Here is an 11,485-nt window from a genome sequence, read left to right as displayed (position 1 = left end):
GGCCAGGGAGTCGGCGAAAAGGAAGGACGGTGAAAGTGCAACTAACCCCTGGGTGGTTTTGGTAATCCATAACAACATATAGCTCACTGAAGTAATATCCATTCAAGTTAAATGTTTCAGAAAGTTCAATGGTTGGCATGGCATGGACTAGAGATGTGGACCCCCCAAAATGCTAAGGACACATATTGGCAAAAGCTCAAGACTCTTCATTTCCATTTTAGTGATCCAAGATCACATTGAGTCCATAGGAAAAGTCAATACTATTAAAAGAGGATGAGGAGTTGCTTAATGGTCTACTTGCTCAAAATGCTTAGTGATATGCTCCAAAACCCTGAACCACTTTCTCATTTCCACATATGTCCTAAACCTAAAGTCAAACTCGGTCCCCACCGATTTGATCTATCCGGCGCCACCGAGTTCACTTGACATAGCCATAGCCTGAAACCCTAATCAGTTCGGTCTCACCAAAAGGGATCTTGGTCTGACCGTGATGGGATTGCAAACTCTCTGTTTCCCTTCGTAACATTTCGGTCGTACCGAGATGAGCGATCAGTCCCACCGAGTTTGCAGTGCAAACTCTTTGTTTCATTTTCGTAACATTTCGGTCTCATTCAAATGAGCGATCGATCCCATCGTGTTTGCTTGACCAAGTCTCTGTGTGCTTATTGTTGAAATCTGTCTCACCGAGTTCATGCGATCGGTCTCACCGAGATGAGGTTTTGCCCTAACCCTAGCGCACCGGTCCCACCGAAAACCCTAACGTTCACATTTTGAACCAGATCGGTCCCACGAAGTTTCTCTATTCGGTCTCACCGAGTTTGGTAAATTGTGTGTAACGGTTATATTTTGTGTGGAGGCTATATATACCCCTCCACCCCCTTCTCCATTTGTGAGAGAGCCATCAGAATGTGCCTACACTTACAATGTTCACTTTCTAAGAGAGAACCACCTACTCATGTGTTGAGACCAAGACCTTCCAATCCAACCACAAGAATCTTGATCTCTAGCCTTCCCCAAGTTGCTTTCCACTCAAATCATCTTTCACCATATCCAAATCTGTGTGAGAGAGAGTTGAGTGTTGGGAAGACTATCATTTGAAGCACAAGAGAAGGAGTTCATCATCAACGCACCATCTATTATGTTTTGGAGAGTGGTGTCCCATAGATTGGTTAGGTGTCACTTGGGAGCCTCCGTCAAGATTGTGGAGTTGAATCAAGGAGTTTGTAAGGGCAAGGAGATCGCCTACTTCATGAAGATCTACCCAAGTGAGAGGCAAGTCCTTCGTGGGGGATGACCATGGTGGGATAGACAAGGTTGCTTCTTCGTGGACCCTTCGTGGGTGGAGCCCTCCGTGGACTCGCGCAACCGTTACCCTTCATGGGCTGAAGTCTCCATCAACGTGGATGTATGATAGCACCACCTGTTGGAACCACGCCAAAAATCTCTGTGTCTACATTGTGTTTTCCCTCTCCAAACCCTTCCCTTTACTTTCTTGCAAATTGCATGCTTTAGTTTCCGCTGCTCATATATTCTTGCATGCTTACTCGAAATGTATTGTGAATGCTTAAACTTGTGCTAAAACTCAACAGCAACTTGAAGAACTTAAAAACTACTACTTTTGCTAGTTGAGTGTCTAATCACCCTCCTCTAGACACCTCTTCTCGATCCTTTGCTAGCTGAGTGTCTAATCAACCCCCTCTAGACACCTCTTCTCGATCCTTATTGAAAGCACAAGTGCTCCCTGGGTGATTTTGGTAATTAATGTCAACATATCTCTTGTTGGACTAACATTTTCATCTAGTATATTCCAGAGAGTTCAACAAAGGTGTGCCATGGACAAGAGGATGTGGAACCCCTTCTAGATTCTAAGGACAAATATTGGCAAAAGCTCAAGACTCTTCATTTCTATTTTAGTGATCCAAAATCACATTGGGTCCATAGGAAAAGGCAATACTATTAAAAGGGGATGAGGTGTTGCTTAATGGTCTACTTGCTCAAGTGCATAGTGATATGCTCCAAAGCCCTCAACCACTTTCTCTATTCCAAATATGTCCTAAAGCTAAAGTCAAACTCGGCCCCACCGATTTGATTCATCCGGCGCCACCGAGTTCATTGACATGGCCACTGCCAGAAACCCTAATCAGTTCGGTCTCACCGAGATGGCCTTGCAAACTCTTTGTTGCCTGTTGCAATTATTTCAGTCTCACTGAGATGTGCAAGTGGTCACACCAGTTTGATTGACCAAGTCTCTGTTTGCTCATCATTGAACTCGGTCTCTCCGATCCAAACCTATCGGTCTAACCGAGGTACAAGGAACTCTTGTGCATAGATCATCGGTCAAACCGACATGGTCTAACTCGGTTGCACCGATCAGGATTCTCTATGACCTCGTCAACTCGGTGTCACCGATGAAAACAAATCGGCATTACCGATTCCAGTGCTGTAGAAAACTTTTTTCCATTGCATCCTGCATATTTTTTCCAGCTCCACTCGATGATTCTTATCCTCTACCCACATCACATTCTACATGCTGCTTTGTCATGTGACTCAAGGACCAAGCCTGTTTGGCTCATGCTCCAGAAGATCCCTTCTTAGAAATTGATGTCAAAGGGGGGAGAGATCACATCAAAGCTTATCTTATGGGAAAAAGAGACCCTATGGGAGAGAGAGACATATTAGATGCTTGTTGTCCATAGAGGAGAGAAGTCACATGTCTTTAAGAGGGGAAAGACATGTTAGTAGATGTTATTGTGCTCTGTCTTTGCTCTGATTTTCTCTTACCCTATCTTCTCTCATTATCCAATATCAGATTCAGGGGGAGAAAGAGTTCATATCTAAGGGAAGAAAATCTTTGGAATTCATTGCATATCTTTATTCCTTGGGGACATGTTTATATCCAAATAGAGCACTAAGTGCTCACTCACTACATGTCATCCCAATCTTGGTACTCTTGTGGTTTCCTGAACTTGCTCTGATTAGTAGGTGTTCTTATGTTATCTACCCCTGTTTTCTCAAGTTCACCTTTTCCACAGTCTGCTCAAGACCACAAGGTAAGTATATGCATCACACTCATGCGCATGATGATCCTTTGCTGATGTGCATATTGTTTGCAAGAAGGACTCATGAACATGAAGGTACATCTTCTGCATTTACATCATTTGCTCTGATGCATACAACCAAGATACATGTAGCTCATTGCTTGCTCTGACATGCTTACGCAGTCACATGCTTTCATAGTCTATCTTCACATGATTGCATACATGTAAGGGGAGCCAATGCATGTTACATGTCTTTCCAGAGCTTTACTTGTTACTCTTTATATCTTTATTAAAGCTTTGATGTATGTTGTCATCAATTACCAAAAAAGGGGAAATTGAAAGCACAAGTGCTCCCTGGGTGATTTTGGTAATTAATGTCAACATATCTCTTGTTGGACTAACATTTTCATCTAGTATATTTCAGAGAGTTCAACAAAAGCATGGCATGAACAAGAGGATGTGGAACCCCTTCAATATACTAAGGACAAATTTTGGCAAAATCTCAAGACTCTTCATTTCTATTTTAGTGATCCAAGATCACATTGAGTCCATCAGAAAAACCAATACTATTAAAAGGGGATGATGTGTTGCTTAATGGTCTACTTTCTCAAGTGCTTGGTGATATGCTCCAAAGCCCTCAACAACTTTCTCTGTTCCGAATATGTCCTAAACCTAAAGTCAAACTCGGCCCCACCGATTTGATTCATCCGACGCCACCGAGTTCATTGACATCGCCACTGCCAGAAACCCTAATCAGTTCGGTCTCACCGATAGGATCTCGGTCTCACCGAGATGGCCTTGCAAACTCTTTGTTGCATGTTGCAATTATTTTGGTCTCACCAAGATGTGCAATCGGTCACACCGAGTTTGCTTGACCAAGTCTCTATTTGCTCATTACAGAAATCGGTCTCACCGAGTTCATGCAATCAGTCACACCAAGATGAGGTTTTGCCTTAACCCTAGCACATTGGTCCCACCGAGTTGATCATGTTGGTCCCATCGAAAACCCTAACATTCACATTTTGAACCAGATCGGTCTCACCGAGTTTCACTATTCGGTCTGACCGAGTTGGGTCAAATGTGTGTAATGGCTAGATTTTGTGTGCAGGCTATATATACCCCTCCACCCCCTTCTCCATTTGTAAGAGAGCCATCAGAACGTGCCTACACTTCCACTACTCATTTTCTGAGAGAGAACCACCTACTCAAGTGTTGAGACCAAGACATTCCAATCCTACCACAAGAATCGTTATCTCTAGCCTTCCCCAAGTTGCTTTCCACTCAAATAATCTTTCCACCATATCCAAATCTGTGTGAGAGAGTTGAGTGTTGGGGAGACTATCATTTGAAGCACAAGAGCAAGGAGTTCATCATCAACACACCATCTATTACCTGTTGGAGAGTGGTGTCTCCTAGATTGGTTAGGTTTCACTTGGGAGTCTCCGTCAAGATTGTGGTGTTGAACCAAGGAGTTTGTAAGGGCAAGGAGCTCGCCTACTTCGTGAAGACCTACCCAAGTGAGGCAAGTCCTTAGTGGGCAATGTCCATGGTGGGATAGAAAAGGTTGCTTCTTCGTGGACCCTTCGTGAGTGGAGCCCTCTATGGACTCGCGCAACCGTTACGCTTCGTGGGTTGACGTCTCCATCAACGTGGATGTACGATAGCACCACCTACCGGAACCACGCCAAAAATCTCCGTGTCTACATTGCGTTTGCCCTCTCCAAACCCTTCCCTTTATGCATGCTTACTCGAAATGTATATTGTGAATGCTTAAACTTGTGCTAAAACTCAACCTCAACTTGACGAACTTAAAAACTGCTACTTTTGCTAGTTGAGTGTCTAATCACCCCCCTCTAGACACCTCTTCTCGATCCTTCCAATAAGGATAGATAATTGGTCCATATCTCCTCTTCATGCCATCTTCACACACCGGAGCTCCCAGAGATCGTGCTTAGAGTGCCGCATGGCACTATGCATTTTCAAGCTTTTTGGTAACTTGTTACCAAAGGAGGAGAAAGTGTATAGATCATAGGCTTCGAGAGAGAGTGTGTTTTGCTTTATTTACGTCTCTTGCTACTTGTTACTTGCTTGTTTGGTTGCTACATTATTTGTGCTTGTGTGTGAGATACTCCTATGATCATGTATTTGATCATATTATGCTTTGATGTGTGCTTGAATGATGATATTCTGTCACTTATGTAAGATCATTCATATTTTACCTTGGCGATGAGTGCATGCTGTTTATACTCTATCATTTTGAGTGCTCCACCAAGATGTATGTGGCATAGAAGAGTAACCCATGATCCTAATCGATTGTGCATTTGCATTCAAAAACAAATTTTAAATAATGCACAAATTTAGGGGGAGCTCTTGCTTACCACATACTTCTCAAAGCGACGATGTAATTCCTTGATATTATCTTTTGTCGAAGCTTTGATCTATATGTTGTCACTAATTACCAAAAAGGGGAGACTGACAGTGCAACTAATACCCGGGTGGTTTTGGTAATTCATAACAACATATAGCTCATTGAACTAATGTCCATTTAAGTTAAATGTTTCAGAAAGTTCAATGGCTGGCATGGCATGGACTAGAGATGTGGACCCCTCAAAATGCTAAGGACACATATTGGCAAAAGCTCAAGACTCTTCATTTCCATTTTAGTCTATTTGATCATAGGAAAAGCCAATACTATTAAAAGGGGATGAGGTGGTGCTTAATGGTCTACTTGCTCAAAATGCTTAGTGATATGCTCCAAAACCCTCAACCACTTTCTCATTTCCACATATGTCCTAAAACTAAAGTCAAACTTGGCCCCACCGATTTGGTCTATCCGGTGCCACCGAGTTTACTTGACATAGCCATAGCCAGAAACCCTAATCAGTTCGGTCTCACCGATAGGGATCTCGGTCTCACCGAGATGTGATTGCAAACTCTTTGTTTCCCTTCGGTAACGTTTCAGTCTTACCGAGATGAGCGATCGGTCCCACCGAGTTCACAATGCATACTCTCTGTTTCCTTTTCGTAATGTTTCGGTCTCACCGGAATGAGCAATCGGTCCCACCGAGTTTGCTTGACCAAGTCTCTGTGTGCTTACTGTTGAAATTGGTCTCACCGAGTTCATGCGATCGGTCTCATCGAGATGAGGTTTTTTCCTAACCCTAGCGCATTGGTCCCACTGAGTTGATCTCGTCGGTCCCACTGAAAACCCTAACGTTCACATTTTGAACCAGATCGGTCCCACCGAGTTTCTCTATTCGGTCTCACTGAGTTTGGTAAATTATGTGTAATGGTTAGATTTTGTGTGGAGGCTATATATACCCCTCCACCCCCTTCCCCATTTTTGAGAGAGCCATCAGAATGTTCCTACACTTCCACTACTCATTTTTTGAGAGAGAACCACCTACTCATGTGTTGAGACCAAGACATTCCAATCCAATCACAAGAATCTTGATCTCTAGCCTTCCCCAAGTTGCTTTCCACTCAAATCATCTTTCACTACAAGGATACACTATATAAAGCAACACATATTGTACAACGTTTTGACTGTATGTTGCAAAATTTACAAGAGATACGCATATAAGCATTATAGCATATGCGTTGCAGATCGTGACCCAACTTAGTACATACTCCCAGCCCAACACACCCAACCTTCTGTTAGCCCAGCCCAAGTTGGCTTTCAGGATTAATCTAGGTCTTTCCCTCCCCGTCCCCAACCCCAACCTCCCCTATTCCTCTTGATTCCTCCCACACCGGCCGCCGCCCCTCGTCAGACATTGTGACTCCTTTGCGTGGCAGCGACCTACATGCCGGCGCGCCGCTCGTCACCACTCCCCTGCGACCCTCCATCCCGGCACGCAGTCCCTCATCACCACTCCCCTGCGACCCTGGATCCCGGTGCGTCGCTCGTCACCACTCCCCTGCGATCGTCCATCCCGGCGCGCAGCCCCTCATCACCACTCCCCTGCGACCCTGGATCCCGGCGCGCCGCCCCTCGTCACTACTCCCCTGCGACCAACGGCGAATCCAAGGTAAGGCCATGAGCAGGCTCAAACCTGCCCACCAAGTCTGCACATTCTTTGCTTAGGCTGTATCCATGTGCTAGTATGTAATTCAAATGAAATATCTTGTCCCTGTCAAATTCTCTTTCCCCATTCCCTCTCTATTTGTGTTATCTCTAGATCGGATTGACACTTGCTTTTCGATGATGGCTATTTTTATCTCTGATGTCCTGAAACAAGTTCTCCTGATTTTGAGACTTAGAAGTTAGTAGTAAATTAGAATTAGGCGTCCTCGGACTGTTGGTTCATAAGCTCATTGGTTAAGAAATTTTGTGGTGGCTATTTCTTGATTTGCTTGCATTGCTTCAAAATCTTACTGATAATTACACTTTGCAGTTTCTAGCGAAAATATCTGAAGATCCTTACTAGTTTCCAGTGACGTTCTATCCTATTAAGCAAGAGTCTTCAAGGTGGTAGTTCAGTTCAACACTGCTGATCTCCGTGTCCGGCGCCCCATGCTCCAACCTTGGACTTGTTCCCAGGGACATGAATGGTAGCGTTCTAGTCAGTACTACAAATTCCTCTGGGCCAAGCATTGGTGTTATCTCTTTGGTGACTAATTGCAACTCATCACTTTCAGGACGTGCCCAGTTTCAGCAAAGTACGCGCACGAATGCTGATTCATTCATGCGCCTTCCTGCCTTTCTGATGCCGTTTTCGTCCAATAACATTTTCGGCAGGGGTAATGATCGAGCCTCGCTATACTATGCAAATTTATACGCTTTAAACAACAATGAAGTGCAATAATTAATTTAACACAACGTGTAATACCATGTTGGCTTTGAAACTGAGCAGAATTATTTATTTTCCTTTTTAATGGTTAGTTATTGATTTATATTTTGCAGATTGCTATCTTTCCCTTCTGAAATAAAAGCTGATCTTCAAGTTCTGTTAGTCAGATATGATTATTATGTATGACTATATCAGCAACAAGGTGTTTTTAGTACCAAATGATGAATATTTCAACCACTATTTGGCGGTAAGTTATATGCTTTCCCTTACTTCCTAAAAATAATATAGGTACTTCTGTTACAGTTGGGAGCTGATCTATTGTTATCCCAGTATAGTGGCCAATACAAATTATATTCTATATTCGTGTGCACTCTGAGATCAAATAAATCATAATTGTATTATCCTTTTTTGGCCTTTGTGGTAACATGGTATCTCGTTGTATCCTGTCTAAAAAATCACGAGAAATATTTTAATATTACTAGTTTGCCTTTTCAACTAAAAAGGATATTGGTATTGTCGTTATCATTAGTTCAGGACACGGTGCTTCTATAGGTGTATTTTTTCAGGTACTATTCCGCACTAAAAGTCGGGAACAAGTTCTATTCTGCCTATTATATTTATGAAGTATGGATAGAACAGACGTTCTTGTTTTGCAAATCCCATACGGAAAGGGAAAGGACAAACTAGATACAAGGATTAACCTGTGATGTACTACTATTTTTCAGTACTATGAGCCTGTACTCATGAAGTATGCTGCAAGGAAATACGCGCCTGCAAGTTGTCCCTATAAGATTAAGGTACTGTTTTAGCTCTTCCACTATAAATTAGTTACTCTTTTAGCAATTTCAATATATATTATTTTGGTTTGCCTAGTAAGATTTTCCTAGAACAGTATGCACACTATTGATTTGCAACCATCCTTTTCTGGGTCCAGAGTTGTTCGTCACCCACAAAATATTTACTCATCATTATTTGTGCCATTTGTAAAATGGATGTCACCATGTATCACAAAAAAAATGTTGTTCTATTGTATTTGCAGCACACAAATTATCATGATTTGTTTTCAGTTTCAAAGAAAACAAATATTTACTTGGGATCACTAGCATGTGTACCAGTTCAGGTATGTGGCATGCAAGCAGAGGATCGGAGAGGATGAACTTGACAATTACCAATACTACTTCATATTTGATTTGACAAGGTCAGTTTCTTCATAGCGATTTACTAGAGAAAGTACATAGTACTCAACTGGTGTAGATGAGTTTCTGGAGTTTGCATATCGGGATATACCAGCAGATACAATGACCAATATCCTGGCTCTATCACTACTTGCATCATGTCAATGCATCGTGTGTTAACAATTCATTTTGTTTTTTTTTGTAGATACAAATGATAAATGGACGATTATATGGGTGTGTGGCAAGTATACTGCAATGCTGATAATTTTGTTCCTGTTGTTGTTGTTGTTGTTGTTGATGATGATGATGATGATGATGATGATGATGATGATAACGACGACGACGATGATGATGGATGCTTTCAGTTTTAGTTAAGTTGTAGGGATGATGTTCATGTTGGATGATGTTCCTCGGTTAAGTTTTAGATAAGTTGTAGGGATGTGATGGATGCTTTCAGTCTAAGTTTGCTATCAAGAAAATATTTAGATTATACATCACATTAGATGGTGTTCCTCCTGTAATATCCACTATTGTAATCCAACAATTTTATCAAATATATGATTTATTCCTCTCGTGAGTAATATTCTCTTGTTTTCTCTTCATGGAGCATTAATTTAGATGCTTGCATTATATATAAAAACAACAATATTATTCACATCATATGTACCAACACTTAAGCGTTGCAAATTCTTCGTTACCAAGCAATGGATTTTGATTCCTATACATTAAGCACCAACGTATAGTAGTGTTGCACAAGTCTGTTTTATGTGTTGTACTCTTGCAACGGACTCTTTACCAACGGCAGTATAAGCGTTGCACTATGCACTAGCAACACTGGATAAGGCTACGCATCCCAAAGCGTTGGTAAATACACTAACAACGCATATATGGGCTTTTAGATACGGAAAAATGCGTTGCTATAGGAGGGGTCTTGTTGTAGTGTTTCCACCATATTCAAATCTGTGAGAGAGAGTTCAGTGTTGGGAAGACTATCATTTGAAGCACAAGAGCAAGGAGTTCATCATCAACACACCATCTATTACCTTTTGGAGAGTGGTGTCTCCTAGATTGGTTAGGTGTCACTTGGGAGCCTCCGTCAAGATTGTGGAGTTGAACCAAGGAGTTTGTAAGGGCAAGGAGATTGCCTACTTCGTGAAGATCTACCCAAGCGAGGTAATTCCTTCATGGGCGATGAAACATGGTGGGATAGACAAGGTTGCTTCTTCGTGGACCCTTCGTGGGTGGAGCCCTCTATGGACTCACACAACCGTTACCCTTCGTGGGTTGAAGTCTCCAGCAACGTGGATGTACGATAGCACCACCTATCGGAACCACGCCAAAAATCTCCATGTCTTCGATTGCATTTGCACACTCCAATCCCATCCCTTTAGTTTCTTGCAAATTGCATGCTTTACTTTTGGCTGCTCATGTACTCTTGCATGCTTGCTTGAAATGTATTGCGAATGCTTAAACTTGCGCTAAAACTCCACCTCAACTTGAAGAACTTAAAAACTGCTACTTTTTCTAGTTGAGTGTCTAATCACCCCCCTCTAGACACGTCTTCTTGATCCTTTCAATAAGGATCGAGAATTGGTCCATATCTCCTCTCCACGCCATCTCCACACACCGGAGCTCCCAGAGATCGTGCTTAGAGTGCCGCATAGCCCTATGCATTTTCAAGCTTTTTGGAAACTTGTTGCCAAAGGAGTAGAAAGTGTATAGATCATAGGCTACGAGAGAGTGTGTGTTTTGCTTTATTTGCGTCTCTTGCTACTTGTTACTTGCTTGTTTGGTTGCTACATTATTTGTGCTTGTGTGTGAGATACTCCTATGATCATGTATTTGATCATATTATGCTTTAATGTGTGTGCTACCTCTTGAGCATGCGCTGGTTTTCCCTTGAAGTGGAAAGAGTGATGCAGCAAAGTAGCGTAAGTATTTCCCTTAGTTTTGAGAACCAAGGTATCTATCCAGTAGGAGATGTATTTCCCTCAGTTTTGAGAACCAAGGTATCTATCCAGTAGGAGACGACACACAAGTCACCTAGTACCTGCACAAACAATCAAGAACTTTGCAACCAACGCGATAAAGGGGTTGTCAAACCCTTCACGGCCACTCGCAAAAGTGAGATCTAATAAATATAGTAAAGTAAATGTTTTTGGTATTTTTGTTGTATAGATTGGAAAGTAAAGATTGCAAAATAGTAAATGATATGCAATGTAAATAAAAGAGATGTAATATAATAAGAAAGAGACCCAGGGGCCATAGGTTTCACTAGTGGCTTCTCTCAAGATAGCATGTATTACGATGGGTGAACAAATTACTGCTGAGCAATTGATAGAAAAGCGCATAATTATGAAGACATATAAGGCAATGATCATGAACATAGGCATCACATCCGTGTCAAGTAGACCGAAACGATTTTGCATCTACTACTATTACTCCGCACATCGACCGCTATCCAACATGCATCTAGAGT

The 11,485-nt window shown here is 42.1% G+C and overlaps 1 long non-coding RNA gene across 1 annotated transcript; it reads left to right on the top strand.

The window, feature by feature from the left end:
* Window positions 1–7,032: 7,032 nt before the first annotated feature.
* Window positions 7,033–7,817, top strand: LOC123040942 (uncharacterized). The gene is made up of 3 exons (XR_006418329.1): window positions 7,033–7,069; window positions 7,436–7,592; window positions 7,680–7,817. It is a non-coding gene; the product is annotated as an uncharacterized lncRNA (long non-coding RNA).
* Window positions 7,818–11,485: the final 3,668 nt, after the last annotated feature.

Source organism: Triticum aestivum, chromosome 2B, assembly GCF_018294505.1.
Source record: "Triticum aestivum cultivar Chinese Spring chromosome 2B, IWGSC CS RefSeq v2.1, whole genome shotgun sequence".
Classification (NCBI taxonomy): Eukaryota; Viridiplantae; Streptophyta; class Magnoliopsida; order Poales; family Poaceae; genus Triticum; species Triticum aestivum.
This window is presented reverse-complemented; position numbering and strand designations above follow the sequence as displayed.